Raw genomic sequence first — 13242 nt, forward strand, 5'->3', positions numbered from 1 at the left:
GAGCAAATCCCATTTACTGTATCTCTGATTATATAGAGTTAGAACCATGGACACATTTCATATTTCATTTTTAGTTTCAGTTTTTAGTAATTATAATAAAGAAGTTAGTTTAGGGACTAACTGAACATTTCCAGAATTATTTACAAATAAAATAAACAAGACTTAAGATGTGTCCACAGTTTCAAAAATTATTTTTAATCAATTTTAGTATGCAAAAATAAACATGGTATGAAATGGTTGACCGATATGCTGATATAGAATTGATGAATTTTAATAAACTTAATAAAATTATTTTAAACAGTATTTACTCAAAATTGACAAAAAATATTGGAAAACAGAAAATAGGCTACTTGGCAGAATTACCAGATACTAGTAAATAAAGCACCTTAATTTTAAAATAATTACTAAGGCTGTCGATTTAACGTGTTAATTCGGTGCAATTAATTTAATAAAAATAATGCATAAAAAAATAACACAATCACAGCACTGTAATTTTCCTACCAACAGAGCAATTCAGGTAGTTTCAAACTACATTTAACTTGATACAGCATCCCAAAAACGTAGTGTAATAGCTAGAGATGCTGAAAACCAGTGAAACATGATGCAGCTACAGTGAGACGCACCAAAAGTGTCTGTCTGATGCATGTAAATGGACCACGTACTATGTGAAAATTTTAGACAGACTGATTAACTCAGTAGCAAAATGGATTGCCAGTGATAGTGTTATGTTCAATGGTATGGAAATTATCCAAATTAATTTTCATTTAGCTGCTCAGCCCATTTAAAACTTTAATCATCTAACATGAATTCATTAGAACTCACCAAAATATTGGACTCAATTTGACAAAACATTAATACATATTAATTCATTTTTCTTCACACTTGATGTGACCCCATGAATGACAAAAATATGTTTGTTTTTTCCTTTAGCTTTCAGTCCATGTCTATTAGTTTTCAGTCCATCTCATGAAAGTTAAAAAATAAACTTTTGGCAGATTTGCACATTTAACATTTACAGCCATTCTCTTCTTGCACTCATGGTGAATCCAAACTGTTGTCCAATTAAATGCTCTCTAGAATGAGACCGTCCCTTTACCTTATTTCAAAGGCTTAAAAAAAAGAAAGGACAATCCCTTTCTAGATGTACCAAGTCAACTTTGTGTTTCAGTAGGAAATACATCACAATACGTCAAACATTTTCATGAGGTCTTAAAGTCCTCTGATGGATGGAACATCCATTCTTGGTTGGGGTGTTTGGCATGGACAGTTGTGATGGACTGGAGAGAAAAGCGCATTTAATCAGCATTTGTTCTGCTTCAGCACTACTTATAGGCTGCACAGCATTCTCTGGTCTCTGCCAGACATCCAGAATCTCTTTGGGCCAGTTTCAGAGTATTCTCAGTTTCCCTGCAGTTTGCTGTCTCTTTAACAATGATTACATTTTAGTTTTGGGTGGGTAAAGCTGGAGAGAGACTTGTTGCTCATATTTTAATCACATTTGGTAATATGTAGAATAGAGTTTCACCTGGAATTTAATTGCAGCTCTTTGAAAGATCTATACCAATATGTGCTGATGTACTGCATGCTTGTTTGTGTGAGCATGTGTGTGTATGTAAGATACTCACATAACATGATAAATTATAAGTTAAATGGCTATGCATGAATACAGTAGTACAGTGGTTCTCTATTGGTGGGTTGTGACCCTAAACTGGGAGGTCTCTTCTAGTTGGGTTCATGAACAGCAGGGGAAAAACAATTCTAAGTTCAAATAACAAAATTCAAAGGTAATGCGCCCAATCAAACTCTACAGTATTTTGGTGCTGTCATAATAAGTCATCTGTCACTAGGGAATATGGCTACTACTGATACAATATTAAGCTCAGTGTTTGCACCATGTGTTAGGCTGGTAAATCACATTTCTGCTGTTGTTTATGCATTTACAAAATTGTCAAATTTAATATGTTATGTTAATCATTTTGAAAAATGTTGGGCCTTTACAGTTCATTGTAATTTATTACTTTTAAACAATTTTAGTACTTTGTTTGGTCTCCACTTGATGTCCAGTGTAAAATCCGGCCCTAAAGACAAACCAGTGGAGAACCATTAAAGTAGTATATAGGGGAGACTGGGGCTAGTTGTCACACTTTTTACTCCATTTAATATTTCTCAGGGTAGGTTTACTTTTAAATGTCAACTTCTGCATTGCCACATCATGAAAATTTGTAAACCCTAGAAAGCATCATGAAAATACTGACATATATACAGTACAATAGCTCTTGGATGTTAGTATACACCATACATGTAATGTGCACTATGTACAGCCAAGCCCTATAACAAACAATTTTTTTTTTTTTTTGGCTTGTGGAATGACATATCTATCAAATATAAACATGAAGCCTAAGGATAAGCAAACAATACCAACAATCAAATGCTTTAATGAACCTGAGTCTGAGATAAGGGAACTAATGTGTTTGCAACTGTTATTAAATATTTTTTTTTTAACTTTTACCTGTTTCCTGTAGGGTCTTGCTGCAGTTACAAATGTGAAACTTTATCTACAGAGAGATGCATTGCATCTTCTTCTCTGTGATATATTTTTATGAATCCACAGTGATCTGGGAAGAATGTGTCCTTTTGCTGAAAAATAATTACGTTTTTAAACAGTGTGTTTTGGCATTTTCTGTGTTTTATGCATAGTGTAATAAATTGTAGAGTCTGCAACTCCTCATATTGAGCATAAACATATTTCTTTTCGACCTAATACACATTTTTTAAAATACAAATATGAAGTTGTGATGTTTCAATGATGTATTGATCCTTTACCTGTTTTTTTGTTTTGTTTTTTTAAGTTATCTTGTAGATTCAAATGTTGCAATCCTTTAAATGTTCCAGGCCCTAGAAGCCAATAAGATGCATGCTGTTCTTTTTCACTATTTGAAACATTAGGGACATTCATACAGTAGGACAGTGGCTTTTTGGACAAACATACTCATTTTTTATTATTTTTCCTAATGATGGAATATTAGAAAAATTACATAAATCAAAACTATCTCATATTGTAGCTTCTTCAAAGTAGCCAGGTTGTCTGGACTAGAATTCTGCACACTCCAGGCATTCTCTAAACCAACTTCATGAGGTGCATTCTAAGATGCTTTTCAAACAGTTTATACTGTATCTATTGGGCAATTGTTGGCTTCCTTTACTGTCCAGTCCCTCCCTATCTATTCAAAAACTATTACAACATCTTTTATTCTTGATTTCAAAAGATGATTTCATATTCACACATTTTGAATGTTAACTTGACAAAGCCTTCACTGAAAGTTTAAAATAGTTTTGAAGTAGAAAAGTTAAACTGGTGATACAGATAGACAGTTTTCAGTCAATGCATATGGGATTTTTCTTTTTTCTTTTTGATAACCTGCTATGGGCAAGACCTAGGTGTGGGAGTTATTACATTCAAACAATTTCAATGGAAGTCTATGGGATTTTGTCAGCATACAAGAATGAAGATGATAATGAATCATTAACACCATGGTTTGCATTGATTAAACTCTAAAACAGACGCATCTTTTGTAAAGAACTGACAATTAATCTGACAAGTCAAAAGCAACTTGTTTTCCCAGGGATCTATTTTAAACACAAGCTCAGACATATCCTGTCTCTCTGTACAACCCTCCCAGTAATGTCAATGTAACCTCCCTTCCACCGGGCTGTTGCTCTCAGTCACTGTAGCCGCTCTCCGGTGCGGTAGCTGCTTTACCGAGAAATATTCGACGGGATCTAGGCAGGACCGCTTTACGCATCATTTACCCCGAAAACCTCCATGATCCACACCTGGACGAGCACTTGACAGCTCAGGTGAGTGATGGTCTGCGCGCCAACGCTTTATAACGCAAAGTGTTCTTCAGATTTTCCTTAGGTTATAAACTGCGTTGTCTTAAATAAACTGTCATGCATTTTCTTTAGCGTTATTATTATATTGCGGCTGAAAAGAAACATCTGAGAGCTAATCTAGAAAGGTTGTGTCAAGCATTAATCATTGCAATACCCATTTCAGCGCAAGCAAAAACTGAACATACTCATGCGCAACACTGCTTAAATACTACAATACGATTCCTTGTTTCGGCTTTAGTGCGTGTACGGATTACACAAAACCCATTGCGTAAAAACTAATAAAGCCATTTGATCAAGTGGACTTTATAGTCGATTTATAGCTAATGCAGAATCTATTAGATAAGGTTCGAAAAAAAGGACACCTGATAGGCTACTGAAGCAACGAAAAGGTGGTGTATTCACTGACAATGCCGTCATTTTCATGTAGGCTAAGCATGCAGTCAATGTCAGGACATCCAGTTTGCGGCTGTCAATGACCGATGCGCGTAAAGAACAGGCGATCGCAATTATGTCATACTGCTTTCGAGATTGAAATCAATCGTAACAGTAACAGGTTCTAATGTAATGGGCTTGATTGGGTGCGTCTCCAAGACTGCAAGGTGCATAATGTACAGTGAGCCACCTGGTCGACTGATCAGAATGTTCAAGCCTTTTTATGCACATTTAAACACTGATGCATAACACAAATTTATATATATATATATATATATATATATATATATATATATATATATATATATATATATATATATATATATATAAAGTGCATTAAGTGCATTGCAGAAGTTGAGTTCTAGTGTTATAGCTGGCTGTAAATTCAAACATGAAAAGGATTAATCGCGTGTTTACTGTATTTATTTACAATAGTGTATGTTGGTGGATCATGCCTAGTATTATGCATTCAGGTCACATGTACAGTAAATTCAGCCCTCCCTGCCGGCTCGCGGTATGTATAAATCTCAGTGAAGCTCTATTCATGTGGCTTTTCTCTGAGGAATTTATCTTTAAAGAAAACACTGGCGTCAGAATCGTGCTGCATTTTTTTTTATTATTATTATTATTATTATTATTATTATTATTATTATTATATATGAGCATCCCATTATCAAGTGAATTTCACAAAGCAGCATCTGCAAGGTGGTGAAATGCTTTCAGATTTCAGTTTTTTTCATTGATCCTGTGTTATTCTGCGTGTTAGTGCATCTGAAGGTGGGTTAAGGGTTAAGTGTGCTGCCCACTCTTTCAAACATATGGGTGAGGAGGAGCTGTCCCTGCTAGCACAAGCAATAGTAGAAACTAGATAAAACTACATTTTTATTACAGCTGTCGATTTAGCACGTTAATTTAGAGTGGTTAATGATATAAAACATAAATAATAAATAGATAAATAATAATAAAAAAATAAAATAATAATAATGCAATTAATCATGCCCCTGACCATTCATAAATTCAAGCTTGAAGTACCAACTTCATGTTTTTCATGCAAGTAACAATCAACTGGAGGCAGCAAGCGCAACTCCAGATTTACACACACACTTACAGAGAGCAGGAAGCACAATGCAACGGCAGTTGTGTTCTTCCGTTCAAATAGAGTTGGATGAAGCACAAAGAGATGTCTGAGAAAGGGACACAAAATGGTTAAGGAAAAAGAAAACAAAAGCCGTTTTTTTTTTATTTTTTATTTTTTATTTTATTTTATTTATGTTTTTTTGCAGCATTTTATTTTTAAATGCTGGTAACCAGTTAATTGCATTCCAATAATTTTTTCATGAAACCAAAAGCCAAAGGGTTTAATCACAGTACATTTATGGAACTACTCTACTTCGTATTGTCCGTAAAAATGAAAAAAATGAGCTTTGATCCTGAAGGAAACTGCTGTATCACATATTTATTTGCCTAATTGCCTATTGTGGATGTAGCATTCTATGAATGAAGGCGTTTTTAACAAACATGTATAAATACTACATACTGTATACTGTACATGCACGGCTAATCCAGATACAGTGAAAACATTATTAGAGGTAAAAAGTACATTTCTCAGTTGTTTCCAAGTCTTCACTGAATTATTGTTAGATATGATGCATTAATACAAATTTGATGCTGTTGGGTTTTGACTGAGAAGCAGATCTGTAATTAAAATGATAATGTTAATTAGCTGTATGCTTGTTATGATTTCTATGCTGATAAATCCACCACACAGGGAAAAACAAAATGGCTTATTTTCACTTATTCTGGTGAGGCAAGTGGCTTTTTTGGGGGCTTGTATTTCCTTGTGAGATCTGGCAAAACTGCAAATGGTATTTCACACACCCCTTAGCGCAGAATAATATCAATTTAAAAAGAATGTTATTAACTGTTCTTTTACTTTGTTCTAACCGGTTACCTTTTGGAAAGGAGGCTGCAGGACTTCTGAACCAGAATTAAAAAATTGCATTTTTGCTAAGAATGAACCGAAATGAAAAACTTTTTGTTTTTAGTCCCTGATCTATGATATTTTACTGGTAGGGATCTCGAGATGTTTTAACCTTTAAAACTGCATTTAACTTTACACAACCTTTGTAAAAATGCAGCGTTTATGGTGCGAGATGCTGAAAATGGATATGACGCTCCAGAAGTGCACGTGCACATATATTGATGATATATTGGCCTATCACTATGGTTATGCAAGTTATTTTATGCTGGCTCTTATGCTGCTATCTTTGGATTGATTGATTTCTCCTCAGTTTGACTGTCAGCACAAATTGGATTTTTCATTTCCAACCTTCAGTTTGGATAGTTGACATATTGCATTTCTATCTTTACATGGCTGTCAAAAACACTTCGAGGGCCCATCTACGCAGCATATCTATCAGATTTACAAGTTTACTGAGTGATCAAGATACATGCAAACCAATTTGAGTGTTTGCACTAACAGTGCATGTGACATCTCCATCCAAAACTGTTACAAACACCCCAAGGGGTTGCACGTTCAGTCAAGCATTCACACCGCTGCCACAACACTGAAAAATAAGTTGAACTTAAGCCTCAGGAGTTTACCTTCATTATTTTCGGAGTTTAAGTAGTTTTTGAGACAAAAGACTCAAAGTGCATTGACTGTATCAGAGAAGGTAGACACTGAGTTCTGTCAAGGACTGTGTGTAAACAATTGTATGTGTTAAGAAGGCATAACCTCAGCCCTTCTGGGCTCTAGTTACACTAAATGTAACGACAAAAAATGCATCATGCCAGAGATGCCTGTGGTGATTACACAGCAGTTGTCTCAACATGGCAATGCTAGTTGTGCTTTTTGAGGGTTGTTCTCTCAAGACATTCTGCAGTTACACATTAAGGGCCTGTTTAGACACTCACTTTGTACGTCTTTATCAATTGGATTGCTATTCAGTTGGTTATGCACATTCTATTTACAGCTAAATGTGTTTCAATAAAAAGGAATTTGAATCTCATCTACTATCCCAATGCTATATGCCAATATAACAAAGTTCACTTGAGTAATGATGCTAATGCCAGGCTAATGCCATTCATTGCAGTGTTTGAAATGCAGCACTGTATTGATATTCCTCAAACATTCTGGTTAGGGTTTGTTATAAACAACCAACCCTAAATATTAACACTTCTGCAAGTAATTCATCTCAAACTGCTTTACATACAGACTCCATTCAAATTTAATTTGGTAGAAAATGTCAGTCCCGGGTGTGCTATCTATTTTTAGCTTTGTAAACTTTATAAGTTTGAAAATATTCCATTAATTTACATAGAATGTTCAGCATTCAAAATGTACCTGACAGTGATGTAGACGAATATGCTTACTGAATTATTGAAATACTTCTTACACTTATTTGCATATAGAATTGGGATTTTTCTTTGCCACCTTGCATAAATGTAACCATTTATAGCTCATATTTAAGCAGCTCTGATGTAGCATTTCATTCACACAGAACCAAAGGCTAAAAAACATATGGTTACCTATAACTTTAACACTATTATTTTTCTGCCTTACATAAGCGCAGGTATTTCCTTCAGAAAATGCAAATGTTGTTTTTCACTTTAATATGTTTTTATGGTGGGTGGATTCTGATTTAGTTTGTTTTTGATAATGGCGATGTACTACTGCGGCTTCTGCAGTATGTGTCAAAAATTCCTGCTTCATTTGAATATAAGGTATCTGTGATTATTGAAGTGTTCTGTGTTTGTGCTGTGAACAACAGATATTGCTTCAGATGTTATTTAGCCAATCAGACAGATTGAAATCAGAAGCCAGCTTATTTCAAAGAAAAGAGACTACTCAGTCATGCAAGACGGCTTTGATTGTGTATTCATATTACTGCTTTCCTTGAAATCAAAAGAAAACGGGTCTTCCCGGTGGAAAAACTGATATTGCTCAGTGGTTGCTCTTTACTAGCTCAGGAGAATAAATGTTCTGTTATGTTTTATTCAAGTATTGACTTTGTCTCAGATGTTTCTCCTAAACTTCCTTAGGAGAAATTAGAATAGACAAAAAATGAGACAATTGTTGACATTCATAAATCTGGATAGGATGGCTCAGACAGTTTGGCACTGGAAGAATTGGAAGAGAAATGTTTGAGCTCATATTGAAATCTCATATTTTTGATTGCAGACTTTGGTATCTTGGCAAATCTAAGCACAGGTTGAGATATTGTTGAGATCTCTTGAAACTCTTGAGGAGACACAAATGAGATTAGCAGGAGACTTCAGCAAAAGCCTAATCAAGAGATCTCAGTTATGATCTTTCTGTTGTAGGGTTGTGGCAAAATATCCATAACACATGTATTTCCTTACTTTATTTGAGCAAAAGAACTGACCAAAGAAGTGACAAAGAAATTATTTCAATGTGAAATGCCAATGTGAAATGTGAAATGCCATTCACAACCCATTTTACTTCAATAATATGAAGTACTTCCAAGTGAAGATGGATATTAATTGAGAAAAAAATAAAATAAAATAAAAATAAGGCAGGAGTTGATTGTATTGTCAGGATTTGATTTGTTCATGGGAATTACAAACTAAAATAGAGCCATGTGGTTGAAGGAGAGGGGTTGAAAATTAAGATGGTGATGTCACACAAAAAAGAAAGTCATTTCTGAAGCAGAGCAAGCTATCTACATATTATCAATATTATTGCATACAGTATTTTTAATTCATTTAGTATTTATGTGAACAGTTTGTATTTTTTAGGGGCTGTCAATCAATGAAAAATGTTAATCCAATTAATTACATGACCTACCGATTAATTAATTGAATTATCCGCAAGTAATCACATACAGTATATTAATATTTGCAGAGAAAGACAATTTACAATTGAGTTAATCAATCTGTCTTGTTCTTGTTTTCCGTCTGCACAATTTTTAATTGTCCTTCTATGTACATATGCATCAGACTGACACTTAAGCTTCATAAACACAGCGTTTTAAGTTAAAAGAAGTTGAAACTTGTCAAGCTGTCAAGAATGGGCCCTGTGTGACTGGCTCTCCTTCTGTGTAAGCACTGCTTGTGAGGTTTATTTTCGTGCGCTGACAGCCCCCTACTAACGCGGCTTCAGGTACTTCAAGTTTGAATTGCTCTGATGGTAGGAAAATACTTACTTTCATTACGACATTTATGTACAGGTCAGGAGGCATGATTAATTGTGTTAATATGTTTACAGTGTAATTTTTGATATAATTAATTGCACTGAATAAAGCATTAAATCGACAGCCCTAAAATAATTTATAACAAAGAATGACTGTCCGCAACTTTGTTGTCATTACCATTACACCAAGCATTTTATAGAACAATTGAGCTTAAAATAAAAATTAAAAAATGTAAAAAAAATCATATTTGGTTGTGATGGAATTGAGAAGTGACGGGAGTACAAGAGATTAAAGATCAGAAAGGTTATACATTTTTAAGACTTTTACATCATAATCTTAGAGTAGCTACATACAGTAAATGCCATTACCAAATCGGACAGTATTTAATTAATTCAGAAACAAAAAATTTTTCATTGAGAGTTTGCTGACCTGTTGTGTTAGGAAGCCCAATGCTTTTGCAGAAAAAGTGAGAAATGTCATTACCATTACATGTCATTACCACAACACACATCAAAAATCCATACAGTCACACAATACGTAATGCATTAATTTTCTTACATCTATTTCTGAATAAAACAAGAAATCCAACAATGTAGTAATGTACTAATTGAATGATCCCCATGATATGTTTGTTTGTGTTTGTGTCTGTATGTGCATGTAGAGAGAGGTAGTGGCTTATATTGTTTGTGTGAGCGATGCTTGACTTACATATGGGAGACAACCATTTGCAACTCAAATATTTTTGACATAAAGCTCTGTGACTGAGCATCTGGGGTGAATGGAATGTTGCAGTGAGTGGACTAAGTCAATCATGCTTTTCTGAATTTGTGGGCATATTCATGCTGTTCTATAAAGCAGGTTAATGGAAGAGAAGCATTCTCGGTCAGCAGGGAGTTTGGTGGAATGTTATGTGAGGACAAACGAGCAGAGTATGAGAGCAGCTATGGTGCTATCCTCAGACCTCAGGCTTGGAGTCATTGATACGACTCCTGCGGTTAAATTAATGTCTTCTAAACTCCACACATTCTTCATTCCAAAAGGATGGAGGTATTTAAAAGTAGTTGAAATACAAAAGTTTTGTAGTAGTAGGGTATAGTATACCATCACTCAGGATAGACAAATACATACCTTTAATTTGTCCTTGTGTGAGAGGGGCCTGTCAATGCAAATAAAAGGCCAAACAAAGAGAACCGTTGTGGGATTTGATGAAAGGGAACACAGTCTCAGTTTATCTGATTTCATGTTAAGAAGGAAAGACTGTCCACCAAGCACACTCACAGACAGATGGCTTATGATCCAGTGGCCATTTCAGAAGCTATGTGACACTTCGACAACCTGCCGATGCACTTCTTCCTTAGATCTGGGGTCCCTGTCTGCAATAGGTTTACTAGACCCTGATGGGTTCAATGTTTTTGAGCACTCAGGTATTTTAAAATGAAAATTCTGTCTTCATTTACTGACTTTCATGTTGTTCCAAACCCATATGTGGAACACAAAAGGAGAAATTTAGAAGAAGCTACTGGTCGCTTGTTTCATTGCAATTATAACGAATGGGAACTGGAGCTTTCAAGATTTAAAAAAGGACACAAAACACCAGGGGTGGACTGGGACTAAAAAGTGGCCCTGGACTTTCTGGCCCAGAGCGGCCCATCAAACCTGGCCCACAACACAACACACCACACCATAACACACTGGCTCATTGATTTCATTTTCCGGCTCAATTTCAAATTTTTGTGTTAAAAAAAAATAAAAAATGTTTTGACTGCTAGTCATGACAGCGGGCCCCAGCAGTTCAAAAATGTTCATACATTTTTTAACATATAAAACCACTGTAAATGTGATGAGTGGATTTTTTAGAGAAATTAAATAAGTACTTTATAGATCAGAAAAATAACATGTCCAAAAACTTTTTTTCCAACATACTGATGTTAGGTTAAAATGTACATGAACGTACAAGGGAAAATGTGTATTTTAGGTGCTGTGACAAGCATTTCTTCAAAGTTTTTAAAGATCTTAATCACCTTTCATCTTTTTTCTAGAAGTGCAAATAAACTATTGTCTTAGATAATATGAGGTTGTGGAAACAACAAGTATAATAATAATATATTATATATGTATTTATAGCTATACAAGATCATAAAATGTGGTTTAAAATAGTTAGATGAAGAAAGTGTCACACAGCAGGACACTAATGACAATGCTTAAAATTTCATGTTAATTACTCACATATCTATGTGTAAATGTGTATTTTCAAATATCAGTGAAAACAAAATATGTACATATATAAATATACTAATATAAAGATACGTAAAAAAATAAATAAATAAACATACATCTTAAAGTGTAGAGCTTTGTAGATATTTTGCAGATTAATTGCTCATAATTTCCCTCTATGTGAGATTGTTGCATCTTTATATCTGCAGTGTTTTAATTCCTTCCCCAGATTATTCTTGAGAAAAAGTGAAAAAGCCCTATACTTTGACAAGCGCTGTTTCTGCTGTCCTTTAAACAAAGTAAGCCTCAAAGATTCAAATAGCCACAAAATAATAATTTTCATGGCTTATTTTCTGCATGTTTATAGGGGTGAACATTGTTCATCAAGCCATGCTTCAGCTTCCAGAAATGCTTTGCGGTATGAATAAATTATGCAAATGACAATGTACTGCTCATAGCTTTACTTTTTTTCCAATTTGTAACCAAACAATATCCCCTCCGCGGCTGCCCATGTCGCCCATGCCTAAATCCGCCACTGTTGCGGGTAAGTATCTTTGCAATTGCGTGATCTTGTCAGATCAAGGTGCTTTTTCATGTCACATTTGAGGTTGAGTTCATTTGCTGAAAAAAACATCATGCAACAATGTTAAAACAGGTCTCTAGCATGCAAGCAAATGTGAGTGAAAATTACTGCGTGTGAATGTGGAAAATTATTTGGCCGCACTGGATGTCTGACACCTGTCATCAAAGCTTATGAAATTATACCATCAGAATCAAAACTCCCTATGTATCTAACCTTAAATACAAATTACGTTTTAAACTAAAAAAAAACACAAAAAAAAACAAAAAAACAAAAAACAAATCGTGAATGACTGACATGTGCGAGTCTGGTAAAACAATGATGTATCAATTTTACTTGCTATCACTAAGCTATGTCACCTAGCAGTGTGCTGGGCTGGCAAAAATATATACTGCAAAAGATTTCATTGCATATTTATCTGACCTTTATGACACAACCATTTTGGTGTTTCTACACTATAGGGCACACAAAATTATTTTTGCCAGTGAGAAATACATGAACTGGGTTTGAATGTTATTTTAGACTGTGATTAAATTAAAAGAACGGTAAATCTCAGAATTATTATTCATGTACCCCCACTGTCACCTCACGTACCCCCAGGGGTACACATACCCCAGTTTGGGAAACACTGCTCTAGTTGAAATGAAGCTACAAAAATGGCTCATATGTCAGTTTTAAATACTTTCTCCTTATCTTATCAATCAAAGCTCAAATCAATTTAAATTTAGGATAATTTTAAATTGAATACAAATAATAAAAAATAAAAAAAATACAGATTCCAAAATATACCCCACCTTCCATTAGTTGTACCAACAGATAGTTCCGCCCTAAACTCACTTCATTGGTTGAGCCAATGTTGCTGTGTTGGGCAACTACCCCAAACAATTTTATTTATTCATTTATTTATTTTGATATGGCCACACTTTGGTTAAACTTTATGTGAAATCAACATCCAAATCACTTACT

The 13242-nt window shown here is 34.6% G+C and overlaps 1 protein-coding gene across 4 annotated transcripts in view; it reads left to right on the forward strand.

Annotated features, from left to right (window-relative positions):
• The first annotated feature begins 3712 nt into the window (after window positions 1–3712).
• LOC127428167 (band 4.1-like protein 1) overlaps window positions 3713–13242 on the forward strand; it is a 151950-nt gene continuing 142420 nt past the window's right edge. For all 4 annotated transcript variants that reach the window (XM_051676312.1, XM_051676314.1, XM_051676315.1 and 1 more), the window contains exon 1: window positions 3713–3858. The gene's annotated coding sequence lies outside the window, so the exon portion shown is untranslated. The remainder of the gene's footprint in view (window positions 3859–13242) is intronic.

This window comes from Myxocyprinus asiaticus, chromosome 37 (genome assembly GCF_019703515.2).
Source record: "Myxocyprinus asiaticus isolate MX2 ecotype Aquarium Trade chromosome 37, UBuf_Myxa_2, whole genome shotgun sequence".
NCBI classification, from domain to species: domain Eukaryota; kingdom Metazoa; phylum Chordata; class Actinopteri; order Cypriniformes; family Catostomidae; genus Myxocyprinus; species Myxocyprinus asiaticus.